The following is a 17,290-nucleotide window of genomic DNA, read 5'->3' on the forward strand; positions in this document are numbered from 1 at the left end:
TTTTTTTAGGTAAAGAAGCCTCTTGTGCAGCAAACCACTTTGCATGGCTTAATGTGAATTCTCTTTAGTGTATGAATATCTTAGCAGAGATCTTAGCTAGGGAGTTGTTTAGGGTGTAAACATGTAAATAATGTTTCTACTAGTGCTTCTTTTCTTTTCACATTTCTTGCTTTGTGTGGCTTTACAATTGTCTCAAGTTCGACCACTTGTGTTGTTGGGGGAAACCTTAATTAGCCATACGTGTGTTTGTTATTCTTTTTGCGTTAATGGGCATATGCAACAATTGCCCTTAGGTGGCTGCTTTAAAAAAATAAAAATCAATCCAAAAGAGTACATTTAGTTAAAATTCAGTTTTGTAAAATCTCCGATGACAGTATTTGTCTCTCTTAATCTCATAGAAGCAGTTTATTTCTTAGGAGCACCCACATGTTCCTTGGGCAGTAGAGTTTCATGTCACCTGTTGCAGAAGATGGAGTTGATCATTTAAACTAAATATTGAAGATCAACTTTTGGATCAATTTAAAAAAATAACTGGAGGATTTTGTAGTTCTTTTTCACCTTATATTATTGAGTTTGAAAGTTCACCCCTGGTCTGTAATAGGCTTTTCCATGGTAACTGTCCTGTTTTCTCAAGGAAGTTTCTTCTGACCCGTGCTGAAATGCATTTAGTTAAAAATCACAATTGTAGCTTTGTGCTAAATAATATAGATGCAGTTTACTCAGTTGTGGAAAAAAGTATTTAAGGCTTTTAGTGGCAGCCTGCCTTGTTTTTCTTCAGTAATTTTGGCAATTGGAATCCCTTAGTATCTTTTTTAAAGACTCTCCCCCATGCCCCAAGTAACTTTCATAAGAATATATTTCTGATTTACAAGAATAAGGTGCCTTTTATTTTTTATCAGCATTTATAGATAAAATGTTCAAGTAGTATGAAATACTTAAATTTTTATTTCTCAGCTTGTGGTAATTGGAGGATTATGAATATGGCTATTCATCTAGCTGATCCACACATTTGTATTGCCTCTAAACAAACTCCTTGATTGGGTTAAAGATGCGTTTCTTGCCTGGAAGCAAGAAAATGTTGGGTTTTTTCCTTTTTTTTTCTCTTTTACCAAGAGGAACAAGTAATTTGTCTCTTGTAAATATTAGTGATGTGCAAATTTCAATTTTGTCAGTTGGTATTCAACTTCTAGGACTAACAGCATTTACTTTAAGAAATCACAGTGTTTGTGCTTGTTCTCTTTCTTTTTTTTCTCTCTCTCCCTCCTTTTCTTCCCCCCTTTTTTCCCTCCTTTCTCCCCCTCCTTCCCTTCCCTTCTCCTTTCCCTCTCCTCTTTTTTTCTCTCTTTAGCCTTTTTTCTATTAAGGACCGCACAACTGAATGATCCATGCAGACTGACTCCTTTGGAGAAAGTTTTTTAAAGTTAGAATTGAGACATTTTGGCAAGGCAGTTTTCTCTTGCTTGAACTCCTATTTTTGAAGGCTAAGTAAAGAGGAGTTATATCTACTCCCTTTAATTAATTTAAATGTCATCCACTTTAACTTTGTCTTAAACTCATGGGTATATTATGTGCCTTTTTGTATGGTAGTAAAGTCTGCATTTGGTACAGACTGGTAATTCTGTCTGTTCAACATAAAATTTTTGATCATTTTATAGTGGGTACCATAACCCTATAATGTATTTGTTTTGAATTTTGAAAATTTGTTTACAAGTACTAATATAATTTTAGTTGTTAATATAAAGTTTGAGAAGTAAATGGTTTGAAATAGCACAATTGCTATATTACTTCCTAGATGTTTTTCTCTTACTTTTTCAGATATAGTATCTGGTTTTTAATGCTTTGAATATGAAGCAGATTATTTCTAAATAGTGTTCTAAAATGATGTATTTTGAGCTTTTAGAATGATCTCACTTACAAAGGAGGAGTAATTGCTTGTCAGGTTTGTGCTGAATGGCTGGTTTTTCATATTTTACTGCTTTTATATCCTGAGAGGAAGGTAGTCAGGTTTTTGAATTCTTTAATGATTATTGGAAAAGCTGGCTTAAGAATACTTGTAGAAAAATACGGGAGAGATCTGGATCTATTTTGTATTTCTAAAACTTCTAAAAAAGAAATAGACTTTTTTTGGTAGTTAGGAACAAAGGCAGCATTAATGTAGAATAGAATCAGGGGAAAAACTTTTATTTCAAGAAATTGTTAGTACAGGAAGTCAATTGACAGTCATCCATAGGTAGAGTTAGTTGGTTTTGTAGTGAGGCTGTGCAAAAGAATTGCATGTGGTTACAGACTTTGCTTTCACAAACACCAATTCAAAACTCAGTAATAGCAATTGAGAATTTTTCTTTTATAGACAGAAAAGAGCAAGTTCCTGTATGCCCATACCACAGTTATTAGTGTTGATGTAGATTTAGCTTCCTTGAGGGATTGTTGAGACCTAGAAACAGAAATGATCTAGCCTGGGAACATCGGCCAGGAGAAGTGAGGGGATGTTTGTGCTTCTTTTTGACCCTGGGATCATAGATTTAGAAATTAAAAAGGACTATAGCCCTAATCTGATTCCCTCATTTTACAGATAAGGAACGCTGAGGTCCAAGGTCTTCTAAGTACTAAGTACCAGAGCTGGGAATTGAACCAAAATCCTGTGATTCTGAATTCTGTTTCTATTACACCTATTTCACTTAGCCTGTGTTGTAGAAAACTTTCAAAATAAACCTGACATCCTTTTACAGTAGGGCTATATAAAAACTACTTTGCATAGGCATTTGCCAAAGTTATAATAATACACTTTAAAATTAATCTCTAGCTGATTTTTATTAAAGTCTGTTTGAAATGAAATGTTTCTTGTATCCAGTCCAGTGTGTTTGGAGTTGTTGAAAATTCATACAATGAATTTTGAAATTCAGAGTATCAGAATTTTTAGAAAAGAGGAACCAAAGGACATAATATTTGAGAGAGCTGTTAGAAACTTTCTTTAAATGATTAAGTAGTGGAACTTGCTTGTAAGCAGTGGGACTTCTTGCTTTTCTCAGATTCAGCTTTATCTGGATTGATTTCTGATTTGGAGGCACCCATATTCTGCAGTTTTAACCAATTGCTTTTCCATATTTATTCAAGTGTAGATCCTTTCTAAGCCCTGAAGTTAACAAGATACTACCAAATTAATAAATTGCATAATTTGAATTATGCTAAGATAAGTATTTGTCCCCTTAAGAATTAATGTCTTCAGACATTATATAATATAGGATGGATTCTCTTGGTGTACTCCTGGTGATTTCTTTTCCCCTCTAGGCATGTGCTTATTTTATGTCTGAAGAAGTAGGCCTTAAGAAGTACAAGAAGGCTACAGTGGTGCAAAGTGTTTGAAGAACCACAGAGCTGCAGGGCCTCAACATTGTATTAAGTTCAGAAGCAACATTGTTCAATGCAAAGAGTATAGTCTCAACTTGTGCTCAAATCCCTGCTCTGCTACTTAACTACTTGTGTGACTGTAGGCAAATCACTTGATCTCTCTGGGCCTCAGTTTCTTCATTTGTAAAATGAGGGGTTTGAATTGGATTAGATAACTGTAAAGTTTCTAACAATTCCAAATGTATGATTTAGTGAACATCTGGTATGTATATATGGGCCATTGCCATGTCTTTATGAACCCTAGATTTGTAGCTCTTTTCTTGAGGGGTTGGGGTAAGAGTATTGTCTCATGGTGCTGTGTGTTTCTGTTTTCACAGTAGTCATGCTATGAAAATGTAGAGATGTATTTGAAGGACTTTACATGAATATGCATAAGGGTGCAGAAATACTTTGGTTAGGAGTTCTGAGTTCTGTTTTCTACCCTGTTTTCATCCCATTTGGCCTTCTGTATGTGTACCACCACACTTGTGGCTCTCTGCTTTCCTGTGATTACAGATCTTTATCTGTGGAGTTATATGAGAAACAAAGCCTAGTAAAAGATGTAAGACTTCTCACCTGGAATAGGCTCTTCACTTAACCAAATCCTTTATTTAGAGCTCTGGCTAGGTACTGCATTTCTTTAATGGTGCCTCCCTGACTGCAACACTCCACTATATTTTTATTGTTTTTTGCAGCGTTTTCCCTATTCACCTTTTTCCTTTTAACTCCCCCTACTCAAGTTGAAAAAAGAAAAAGAAAACAGTCTTTGTAACAAGTATGCATACTCAAGCAAGCCAATTCCCACATTTGTAATGTCCAAAAAGATATGTTTTGAGCGGCCTTTTGAGTTCATCACCTGTTTGTCAGAAGGTGGGTAGCATTCTTCTCATTGGTCCTTTCTAATCATGATACAGCCCAGTTTGATCACTTCCTTCAGTAAACCTAATTTCATTCACAATTACGTTCACATAGTTCAGTCCTAGATTATATATTGTTTTGTGGGATTTAATTGTTTGGTACTTAGTAGTCTTGTCTCCTCAAATAGATTGTAAACTACAGGAAGGTATGAGGTGTGACTCCTGCTTCCTGTTTTTTTTTCTTTTTGGAGGGAAAAGGGAGGGCAGTTGGGGTTAAGTGGCTTCCCCAAGGTCACAGGGCTAGTAAGTGTTAAGTGTCTGAGGTGGGATTTGAACTCATGTCCTCTTGACTCCAGGGCTGGTGCTCTATTCACTGTGCCACCTAGCCACCTCATCCTGCTTCCTTTTCTATTTCACCATTCTTAGTACAATTCTAGGCACATAAACACAAATAAACCCTGGTGAAACTTTGAATTTGAAATAAGTAGGCCTCTATTTTGATTTCCTGCTCAATACCAGTGGGACAATAGGCAAGTCATTTTAGCTTCTCCAAACCTCAGTTTTCTCATTTATAAAATGAGTGTCTTGGATTACTTGATTTCTAAGTTCCCTTCTAGATTTATGACTCAATGAAATAATTTTGGGCTGTTTTATATATGTAAAATCCTTCAAAAATGATTAAAAGTAAAATAAGAAAATAATTAAAATGTACGGGACTTAAAGATAATTTTTCAACTTTTTATAATCCTTCAACCATATATTGCTTACTGATTAGAGTACCAGGCTCATTTTAGATGTAATGAAAAACATTACTTTTCTGTGTTATCTATTACAAAATTTGCAGCTAAATTTACCATGGATATTTTAAGCATATTATTTTAAAGTCTTTCCTATCTGTGTTCTACTAGTCATTTTTTTCAACCTCCATGAGAGTTCTTGTAACAGTTTTTTTTCATACTGCCATCACTGTCATACAGATCCTTCTCTTGGGATATTACAAAATGTCCTCTTAAGCAGTGTCCCGACCTTCAGTCTCTACCTCCCTTCCATCCAAGCTAAACACCATTGTCATATATTAATCTTTCATTTAGTCACTCCTCTTCTCCATTCAAAACCCATTAAGGGCTTCCTGTTGCCCATGAAATAAAATTCAGATTCCCTCCTTTGACATTCAAGGGTCTCTATAACTGGGTGTCCCCCTTTCTAGGCTGGTATGATTCCCCAATAGTCCCATAGACAAATTGTACTGCTTGCCTATCTGTGTCTGTTCTCTTTTCTCTTTACCCTTGTCCCCAGATCCCTGTGACTTCAAATGTTACTGGTTTATACTTTGCTTTGGCACTTACTATAATGTCTTTTGTTAGTGTTTTGTCACCTTATTCAATGAAGGCAGGTACTCTGTCATATTTAAACTTTATCTCTCTCTTAATACCCAGCACAATAGCCTGTACATAGTAGGCATATATACTTTGTTGAATTGAGACAGCATTTATATATTGGAAAGATCTTGGGATTTGGTATCAGAGTATTTGTATTCAACCCTCAGTCCTCAGCCCTGCTACTTGGGCAGATCATTTAATTATTTTTGCCTAATTGGAGAGAGTTGGATAATCTTTTTTTTTTTTTAAGCAATTGGGCTTAAGTAACTTGCTCAAGGTTATTACACAGCCAGGTGTTTCTGGGTGGGTGCTAAGTGTCTGAGTCTGTATTCGATCCCCAGATCATCCTGACACTGGGGCCAGTGCTCTTACTTGCTGTGCTACCTGGCCACCCTGAGAGTTGGATAATCTTTGAGGTCTAAATGGATTAGATGATGGATTAGATGATCTTCCAGGTTTACATCTATGATTCTCTTGGGAGTAAATAGAAAATATCAGTTTTAGAACTTAATCGTATTAAAAACATTTCAATTTTTGGAGCTGTCAAAATTTTAAAGCGAAAAGGTCTGCTATTTCAAAGATACAGTGCCAACAGAATGCAACCTCCTTGAGTATAAGAGAAAATTTCACTTTTATTGTTGTATCTTCAGTAACTAGTAAACAAATTAACTTATTAAATGCTTACTCCTTACTATGTGCCAGACATTGTGTTAAACTGTGAATACAAATGAAGGCATAAAATAGTCCCTGCCTTTAAAGGACTCACCATCTAATGGGTTAGACAATATGTGTAAATAACTGTGTACAAACAAGATATATAAAGGTAAATTGGAGATGATCAAGGTTAACTTTAAAGGAAGGCTAGCATTATGGAAGACAGGGAAAGACTTCTTGCAGAACATTGGCTTCATGATGGAAGCCAAGAGGCAGAAACAAGGAGAGAGCATTCTTAGGCATGAGGTGTAGAGTCAGGCTAGGGAATGTTTTGTGTGAGGATAAGCAAGGAGGCCAGATTCCAATTTCATAGGATCATAGAGTATGTGTAGAGGAAAGTAAAGTGTAAGAAGACTGGAAAAGTAGGAGGGAGCTAGCTTTTGAAGGGTTTTAAAATACAAACAGAGCATTTTATATTTGATTCTGGTGCTAACAGGTAGTTACTGAATTTTTCACTTTGATAGCTGAGTGGAAGATGGACTGGGGTGAGAAGAGACTTGAAGGAAGGAAGACCAACCAGCAGGCTGCTGCAATAATAGTTCAGGCATGAGACAATAAGGGCCTGTACTGGGATGGCAGAGGTGCCTGAGGAGAGAAGGTTATATACCTTAAGGTACACAGGACCTGCAAAAATTTGGTTATATAGGAGGTGTGAGAAAAGTGAGGAATTGAAGACAACACCTATGTTCCTAGCCTGGGTGACTGGGAGGATAGTGATGCCCTTAACAGAAATAGGGAAATTATGAAGAGGAGTTGATTTAAGGGGAAAGCTAATGAGTTCAGTTTTGGACATGATGTGTCTATGGGATGTTAGGCTCAAGATGTTCAAAAGGCAGTTGGAAAATTTAGAATGTAAGTTAGGAGAGGGATGAGGACAGGATAAATAGACCTGAAAATCATTTGTATTGAGATGATAATTGAATCCATGGAACCCATTAAGATCACCAAGCAAAATAATATAGAGGGAGAAGAGAAGAAGGTCCAGGAACAGAGCACTGTTAATGGGTGACCGGGATGAAGATCCAGCAAAGAGGACTGATGGAAAGGGTATAATCAGATAGGTAGGAGGAAAACTAGGAAAGGGAAGTGTCAGAAAACCTTAGAAGAGTATAAATGAGAGGAGACTGATCAACAATGTCAAAGGATACAGAAACCTCAAGAAGAATGAGGATTGAGAAAAGGCTATTGAATTTGGCATTGGTAATTTTGGAGAAAGTTTCAGTTGAATGATGAGGTTGGAAGACAGACTGAAGAGAGTTAAGAGAGTGAGAGGAAAGAAAATGGAGGCATCTATTTTAGATGGTTTTCTCAAAAGTTTAGCTACAAAAGGGAGAAGAAATATAGGTAGTATAATAGCTGTCAGGAATAGAAGGCTTACATGAGTTTTTTGAGAATGAAGGAGGCTTGGGTGTGTTTGTAGATAGTAGAAAAGTAGCTAGTGGATAGGGAGAGATTCAAGTTAAGTGAGAAAGCGGGGAGGAGGGCGGAAAAGGGAATTCTCAGCAAAAGGCCAAAATTTTGTTTTAGTGAAATATGAAGGTTCTCTGCTGAGAGAGTGGGTGGTAGGGAGAGCCATGATAGGCTTAAGGAAGAATGAAAAGGGTTGGAAGAGCCACTGTAGTGAATCAGGTAGATGTAAAAGGATTGCCTACCATATAAGTACTTAATAAGTGTTTGTTGATCTACTGGATTATTTCTACAGAAACAAAAATATTACAAAGAAAATCTTTGTATAACAAGAGATGTGGAAGCTCCAATGTTATAGAAAAGGACTGATCTATCAATCAGCAAGTATTTATTAAGTATCTACTCTGTTTCATGCCCTAGACACCCTGCTCTGTGTTTAGCACTAGCGATAAAACTATGTACCAGCCCTTTTTCCCCAGTGAGCTTTCATTCTAATGGAGGAGTCATCAAATACAAACACATAGAAATGCACACATACATACATATATCTATATACACACATATGTGAATAAATGTGAATATATGCAACATACAAACACAAAACAGTTAATACAGGGTACTTGGGAAGGAGGGTACTAGCAGTTTGGGAATCAGGAAAGACATCTTTTAGAAGTTGGTGCATAATATATAGAGAACTGAGTTATATTTATAAGAATACAAGTCATTTCCCAGTTGATAAATGGTCAAATGATATGAGTAGGCAATTTTCAGAGGAAGAAATTAAAGATATCTATAATCATATGAAAAAATGTTCCAAATCTATTGATTAGAGAAATGCAAATTAAAATAACTCTGAAGTACCACCTTGTACCTATCTGATTGGCTCATATGACAAAAGAAAATGATAAATGTTGGAGAAGATGTGGGAAAACTGGGACACTAATGCATTGTTGGTGGAATTGTGAACTGATGAAGCCATTCTGGAGAGCAATTTGGAACTATGCCCAAAGGGCTATAAAACTGTGCATACCCTTTGATCCAAGAATAACTACTAGTTTCGTATCCCAAAGAGAGTATAAAAAATGGAAAGGACCCACATGTACAAAAATATTTGTAGCAGCTCTTTTTGTGTTGGCAAAGAATTGAAAATTTAGGGGATACTCATCAATTGGGGAAAGGCTGAACAAGTTGTTTTATATGAATATAGTAGAATACTATTGTGCTTTAAGAAATGATGGGCAAGTGGATTTCAGAAAAACTTTGAAAGATTTATACGAACTGATGCTTAGTGAAGTGAGCAGAACCAGGAGAACATTATACACAATGTTGTACACACAGTAAAAGCAACATTGTGCGAGAATCAACTATGATAGACTTCGTTCTTCTCAACAATACAGTGATCTAAGACAGTTTCAAAATACTCATTATAGAAAATGCTGTCCACATCCAGAGAAGGAACTATGGAGTCTGAATGCAGATCGAAGCATACTATTTTCTTTTTTTGTTTTTTCTTTCTTGTGATTTTTCCCTGTTGTTCTCACTCTTTCACAGCATGACTAATATGGAAGTATGCTTAATATGGTTGTACACACATAGCCTATATCATATTGCTTGCCATCTACAGGAGGGGAGGGGAGCAGGAGGGAAGAAGAAAAAATTTCCAAACTCAAAATTTTATGCAAGTGAATGTTGAAAAATAAAAATAAGAAGTTGGTGCCTGACTGGCATCTTAAAGGAAGAGACTATGAGGGAGAGGTAAGAAGAATATATTTCAGGTATGGGAGATGGTCATCGTAAAGACAGAGAGACAGAAGGTAGAGTATCCTAGGAGAGGAGCAAAGAAAAGGTCAGTTTGATTGGATCCCAGAGTTGTGGGAGAGTAATGTGAAAGAATATGTCTGAAAAGATAGGTTGGAGCCAGGTTGTGTAGAGCAGAGGTGTCAAACACACGTGGCAGTGGTAGCCCACAACATTCTTGAGTGCTGTCTGCCTGGACCAGATTAAAATGTAATTGGGAAATATTTAATAAAATAGAAATGTAGTAAAATATGATGTTAATATGTAGTTTTATAAGTCAAAATGTCCCCTGCAGGAATCCTTATGTACAATTTAGTGGTCCTATTTCTATTTGAGTTTGACACCACTGGTGTAGGGATTTAAAAGCTAAATATAGGGATTTATATCTTATCATAGAGGTAATGGGAAGCCTGTGAGTTGAGGCTGGTTGGTTGAGTCACATGGTCAGATTTATACTTAAGGAAAATTAGTTTGTCAACACTGTGTATGTTGGACTAGAGTGGGGAGAGACTTGAGGTAGGGTGACTAGTGAGGAGGCTGTTGCAGTAATGCAGGTAAAAGATGATTGAGGGCCTAAACTAAGGTTGTAACTGTGTGAATGGAGAGAAAGGAGTGGATTTGAGAGATAATGTGAAGGTAGATAGGAATATTGGCCTTGTTTGAATATGGAGGCTGTGGAAGAGTCCAGAATCATACCAAGTTTGTGGCAGACATGAAAGTCAGTGGAAGGATGGTGGTGCCTTAGATAGAAATAGGGAAGTTTGGAAGGGGGAAAGATTTAGGAGGAAAGGTGATGCGTTCACTTTTAGACATGTTGAGTTTCAGGAATCTTCTAGTTTGAAATGTCCACTAGGTAAATGGTAATGTGGGACTGAAGCTGGGAGAGAGACTAAGGTTGTTTCCATAGATAAAGGAATCATCTTCATAGAGATGATAGTTAAATCTATAGAAGGTGATAGCTGTTGCAGAATGAGAACACAGCAGGGGTTCTTAACCAGGATTCCATGGAGAGATTTCAGGGAGATCATGAGCTTGGAATGGGAAAAAACACAATGTTGTACACACAGTAAAAGCAACATTGTGCGAGAATCAACTATGATAGACTTTGTTCTTCTCAACAATACAGTGATCTAAGACAGTTTCAAAATACTCGTGATAGAAAATGAGAAAATTTGTTGCCTTTTACGCATTTATATAAATAAAATTGGTTTCATTTATAATCCTATGTATTTTATGCTTTTGAAAACATTAATTTGTGATAATGGATAATGAGAAGGGATGCCTAGAATTCATCAAATTACCAAAAGGGTCCATGACGTAAGAAAACTTAAGAATCCTTGGTAGAGAGGGAGGAGAGGACTTTGGACAGAACTTTAGGGAATATTCACAGTTTGAAGTGTCATTTGTATGGGGAGACCAAGGAGGACAGGTAGGATGCCAGCCAAGAGAGAATGTCAAGAAGACCCAGAGAAGAAAGAATTTCAAGGAGGAGATAGTTGACAAATGGGTTGCATTTAAAAATTTTTTAAAATTTTATTCTGAACTTCAACACCAAATAGAAGGACATTTTCATATATATAGTAGAACAGAATGAATTGCATGGGATACTTTACCAGATTGTGAAGAAAATGTGAATCATTAATATGTAAATGAAAGTGTTTTCAAAAGACTGTTCATATTTGAGACTATTATTATTTATTCCAGTCAATATTTGATAACAAGATTCTCATACTGCAAAAATCTGATGTGTTGGGATTTAACCTAAATTAGAGTAAAACTTTGGGCCACCACACTGTCAAGAAATCTATTTTGATTTTTGATTGTCCCAGGGGATCTTGAAGAATTTTCTCTAGCTCTGCAGCTGTCACAGATATTTTCTGTGTAAGAATTCCAACTCTTTAACATTCCTGCATCTGGAGTCAAGTAGAGCTTTTAGATTTCCATATTGGCAAGCAAGCAGGTGGTGTGGTAGGCACCAACAGCTAGCTATGTTTTTACTAACTTATTTTCTATCTTTGTCCACATTTCTAGATAGATGGGGGTGACCATTTTATGCGCAAGTCTTGGGAATTGAAGATTTGCAAAGTTTGTTATTTCATTGAAGGGTGAACAGGAATCCAAATATGAGGGGAAATGTTACTTTCTGGTCACACAGTTTTAGAAATATTTTCTCTAGCACTCTCCTGTTATAGACTTAAGGTGTACTGAGATACCAAAGCAGCCCTTTTCTGTTCTAAGTTTAAATTTCTGACACATTTATTTCACTGTTTTCTGGCACCTCCAAGAAATACTGAATTGAAAGGAAAGAAGCTGAAGTTCAAATGAGTTAGTGTTGGTTGTTGCTTAGGATGGGGAGAAGGACTGGACCTAGGACTGATGTCATTGACATAGGGAACTCAATCAGGTGGGCACCCTTGGCAACTTATAAACAGTTTGAGAGAGTCACCTAGAGTACTGAGAGCAAAAGAGACTTGCCCAGGGCCACAAAGCCAGTATGTATCAGAGGCAGGACTGGAACTCACTCAGGTTAGCTCTTTGTCTGGTGCCATGTTGCCTCTCATACCTTCTGTGACTCTTGTAAAACATTTCTTTTTTTGGAGGAGAGAAGGCAAGGCAATTGGGGTTGAGTGACTTGTCCAAGGTCACACAGCTAGTAAGTGTGTCAAGTGTCTGAGGCTGTATTTGAACTCAGGTCCTCTTGACTCCAGGGCTGGTGTTCTATTCACTGTGCCACCTAGCTGCCTGTCTTGTAAAACATTTGAGGGAGGCAGAGGGTTCAACAATTAAAATTAAAAACTTTTTGGGAGGGGGGAAGGCAAGGCACTTGGGGTTAAGTGACTTGTCCAAGGTCACACAGCTAGTAAGTGCCAAGTGTCTGAGGCTGGATTTGAACTGAGGTCCTCCTGACTCTAGGACCAGTGCTCCATTCACTGTGCCACCTAGCTGCCCCTAAAGTTAATTTTTGATGGACCATTTAGATACAATTCAAATTGATAATGTAAATGTACCTTCTTTCTCCCGTATTATTACCAGTTATTTCCATATTTTTATATTTCAAGGGAGGCAGTGTATAGCATACTGGCTCTGGTTTTGGCAGGTTGAGTTCAAATCTATCTCTGCCATTTATACCTGTATGACCTTGGGCAAGTTACTTCACCTCCTCCCTAGGCCTCAGTTTCCTTATTTGAAAAAATGAGAGTTTGTACTACATGGCTTCCAAGGTCTCTTCCAGCTTTAAGTCTATGGTCCTGTGATTTATTGTGTTTGTATACATCTTGATTTGAACAGGGTTCTTAGGAATGGTCTTCTTTTATGTTGTAAATGAAGAAGGAAAAAATTTTAGAGGAGACAGGTATAGGGAATAGTCCCATATGGCATTGTTTTACTTTGTAAGACATGAGCACAGATCTGGTGATGCATAGGTTAAAAAAAACTGCAGTAGGAGAGGATGGGTTATTGTGTGTTATATGAGTAAGTGACAGAAACAAACAAAGGCTATGCTATTAAAAACAAAGAAAAAGTCTATTAAAGAGCTTGATGTGTAAAATGAATTTCATTCTATTGACTGGAGTCAGGAGCACCTGAATTCAAATCCAGCCTCAGACATTGGACACACTTACTAGCTGTGTGACCTTGGGCAAGTCATTCATTCTCTCTCTAAACTTTGAATTTACCTACAATTAAAATTAAGAATGGGGAGCATAAAACTTTATTCAGCAAATATAACCAATAATAAATAGGAAAATATATATTTTTTTAATTTAGGGCAGAAATCAACAAAAAGCAAAATCTAGAGGAAAAAAAATAGGGAGAAAAGGGGTTAGTAAAGAGCCACCAGAGGGCTAAGATGAAACAAGGCCAACATTTCTTTCCTCCCTTATCTCTTCCTCTCAAAGACCTCAGTCCACTCTGCAGTTCCGTTCCTCCCTCTAACTAGTTTGAATCTCTCTGTTGACTCAGACCCTAAGCAAGGGTACCAATCTGGCTAGGGGGCCTGGACGTTCTGGGAATTTACCTCTGACTGTCTACTAATGGTCCTCCTCTTCTCAGAAGTTCATAGCTCAGTGAATTGTGTACTTACCTGACAGAATTCTCAAAAATAAGAGCAGGGATCTTATCTTACCCATGATAACTCATTCAGATATTCACAAGTTATATTTATTGATCTTAATGACTAGAGATAGGGGCAGCCAACATATACTTAATTTTTAAAAATTTGCCACTGTTCACATGACGTTAAGCTGAGGACTAGGTTTAGCTTTTGGCTTAAGGAGAGAGGACATATGACATTTAAAATTAGGAGTGTGGTGAAATTGAATAATATGCCAAAGGAATATCCTGGGTTGTGAGATTTTGAAACTAAATTTTTGAACTGATTTTTAAGGTACCAGTATACTTTAAATTGATCAAAGTAATCAAGTATTCCTATTTTTGAGTTATAAAATCTTTTTCTAGCCTTTCTGGTCAAATTGTTAGATAGGAAATATTCAGAGAAAAAGATATATCTATCTGATGGCCAATATTCTATAGAATTATCATTGTTAATATATTAAATTCCATGTAGATTTACTAAGAAACCATGTATTTATTCCATTTCTACATTTGTGTGTGTGAATTTTCGAATAAATACAACTGGGAGGAAATATGAACTGGCACATTAGAGCTGAGCATAATGAGCTGGTACAGGGGTAGAGAACCTGTGGCCTCAAGGCCACATGTGGCCCTGTAGGTCTTTTTGACTAAGTCCTTTTACAGAACAAATTCCTTTATTAAGGGAATTTGTTCTGTGAAGTTTGGATTCAGTCAAAGGGTTACACTTGAGGACCTAGAAGGCTACATGTGGCCTTGAGGCTTCAGGTTCCCCTATCCCCGATCTAGTGGTTAAAATTACTATCAGTTCTGAATTTTTATAAAATTGATACATTTGGTATGAGAATATTCTTATCATACTTTATTCTTCAAATGAAACAGGTATCTTTAGTATTCAAATATTAATATAGGTGGAATTTCTCTTTTGTATCCTCTTTCCCTACCTTAGTAGTATTATAGTAAGGTTTAGCTTTAAAAAGGTACTTTTTCTAAATTCTTGCCAATTCATACAACCAAACAGTTTTTCACATATTTTGGTTTCTTAATAAAATGTTTCCTTTCCCATCTAAGGACCAGTCTACACTGTATTAGCAAGGTACAGAATTAAGTAAATATACTAAAACTCCTAAGTCCCTACATATCATTTTAAAGTTTGTAAAGCACTTTACATACATAATCTCATTTGATCTGACAACAAATAAAATTTAAAGTGGGTACTGCAGATATTATTAATCTAATTTTAAAGGTGGAGAAATTAGGAATCCAAAGATAAATGGTCTGACCAAGGTTATACAGCTAGAAAGTGTAAACTGCAAGATTAGAACCTAGATCTTTCCTGATTGTGACGCCAGTAGTATTTTCACCATATGCTGCTTCTTAAAGCATATTTAAAATATTAAAAGCATATTTCTACATCTGAGGTACACACAAGTTTTGACCTAAATTATCCAGGTGATTGCTGTATGTCCTTTCTCCTTTGTTGGTAACCTGCAAGCTTGCTTTCTTTTAGGAATGTTATTCTAAATTACTTGAGCAAAATTGTAACTCTTCTTTAGTTTGAAAAATTAACAGTGTAATATAGCGTTTTAAGGTTTTCAAAGTGCTTAAAAACATAGTATTTCATTTAATTCTCACAATAACCCTCTGAGGTAGGTACTGTTATTCCTGTTTTATAACTGTCAGAACTTAGCAGTTAAGTGACTTGCCAAGTGTAACAGAGTTAGTAATTGTCAAAGGGAGGCTTCTAACCTGAGCCTTTGGGATGCCTACTCTGCACCAGTTTATCAGTGGGTCTCAAAACATTTTTGTTTCAGGATCCCTTTACCTTCTTGAAGTTATTGAGGACCCCAAAGAGCTTTTGATGTGTGTATATGTGTGTGAGTGTACATATATGATATTTATGATGATATTTTATCATCTTAGAAATTAAAATGGATAAATTTAAAACTATCTCATTAAAAACAATAACCCATTACATATTACAATAAATATTTTAAGAAAAATAATTATCTTTTCAAACAGGGGAAATTTAGTGATAAAAGTGACGTTGTTTTATTTATTTTTGCAAGACTTGAATATCTGGCTTAAGAAGAGAGTTTTCTTCTCAAATCTGCTTCATTCAATCTGTTGTGATATTTTTTTTGGTTGAAGCATATGAAGAAAATACGGCTTCAAAGAGCCATGTACTTGGAAAAGGAAGGAGTATTTTACTAGGCAAATAACATATTATTATTATGAAAAGTTTTCATCTTAGAGACCCCTAGAGATCCGTGATCACACTTTCAAAATTGTTGTTGTCACTTTGGTTTTAGATATAAATTTCAGGAAAGAAGGAACTGCCTTGTGTTCTTTGCACCATATATCCATCACATTAGTAATTTAAAGATTTGTTGTTGTTTAGTTGTTTCAGTCTCATCTGACTCTTTGTGACCCCATCTGGGGTTTTCTTGGCAAAGATACTGGAGTAGTTTGTTCTTTTCTCTTCCAGCTCATTTTACAGAAGAAGAAACTGAGGCAAATAGGGTGAAGTGACTTTCTGAGAGTCACACAGCTAGTTAGTATTTGAGACCAGATTGGAACTTAGGAAAATATCTTGAAAATGAGCCCATAATAAGATAGGAAAGGAAAATGTTGTGTGATGTGGGAAGACTGGGATGCTAATGCATTGTTGGTGGAGTTGGGAATTGATCTAACCATTCTGGAGAGCATTTTAAACTGTGCCCAGAGGGCTATAAACCTGTTCATACTCTTTGATCCAACAATACCATATCTCCCAAAGACATCCAAAATTAAGGGGAAAAGGTCTTGTTGTACAAAAATATTTATGATAATTCTTTTTGTGGTAGCTAAGAATTGGAAATCAAAGGGATGCCCACCAGTTAGGGAATGGCTAAACAAGCTGAGGTATATGATTTTAATGGAATGTGCTGTAAGAAATGACTAGCAGGATGATTTCAGAAAAACCTGGAAAGACTTGCATGAACTGATGTATAGTGAAATGAACAGAACCAGAAGAACATTGTACACAGTTAATGGCAATACAATGATCCAAGGCAATCCCAAAGGACTAATAATGAAGCATACTATACACCTCCAGAGACAGAACTGATTTGGATTGAATACAGACTGAAACATACTATTTTTCACTTCCATTTTTTCTTTTATTTGAGTCTTATACAAAATGAATAATATGGAAATGTTTTATATAATTGCAAAAAGAAAAAAAATGAAAAGAAGGTGAGCTTGACTTTAGGTCTGGCACTCCATCCACTGTGCCATCTAGCTGTGGATTGATTAGACTTATGAAACAATTGTTTACACTCAGAAGATAAACATGATGAAATACTTGTATAGAGGTTTTTAAATCCATATTTATATTTTAGGAGGATTGCTTTCCTCCACAAAAATTGATATTCCTAAAATACAGTTCTGGCACTCTCCCTTTACTCAAAAATATTCCATGGCTTTTTCTTGCTCTTAGGATAAAATTCAGAATCCTCAGCCTAGCATTTCAAACCTTCCACGATCTGGCTCTCACCTACCTACTTCATTCATATGACTTCCCTTTGAATACAATCTCTTCCAGTCCTACTAGTTGCCTAGTTATTTCCTATACATGGCATTTCATCTACCTCCTCCATGCCATTTCTTTTTTTTTTT

General features: G+C 36.2%; 1 protein-coding gene and 1 long non-coding RNA gene across 2 annotated transcripts in view; one reads left to right on the top strand and one right to left on the bottom strand.

Annotated features, from left to right (window-relative positions):
* LOC138152623 (uncharacterized) overlaps positions 1 to 17,290 on the bottom strand; it is a 634,969-nt gene that overhangs the window by 417,049 nt on the left and 200,630 nt on the right. The window lies entirely within an intron of this gene.
* BPTF (bromodomain PHD finger transcription factor) overlaps positions 1 to 17,290 on the top strand; it is a 193,334-nt gene that overhangs the window by 1,414 nt on the left and 174,630 nt on the right. The window lies entirely within an intron of this gene.

This window comes from Petaurus breviceps, unplaced genomic scaffold (assembly GCF_028583685.1).
Source record: "Petaurus breviceps papuanus isolate PSGF00001 unplaced genomic scaffold, PetGlider_PUasm1.0 90925, whole genome shotgun sequence".
Lineage (NCBI taxonomy): Eukaryota > Metazoa > Chordata > Mammalia > Diprotodontia > Petauridae > Petaurus > Petaurus breviceps.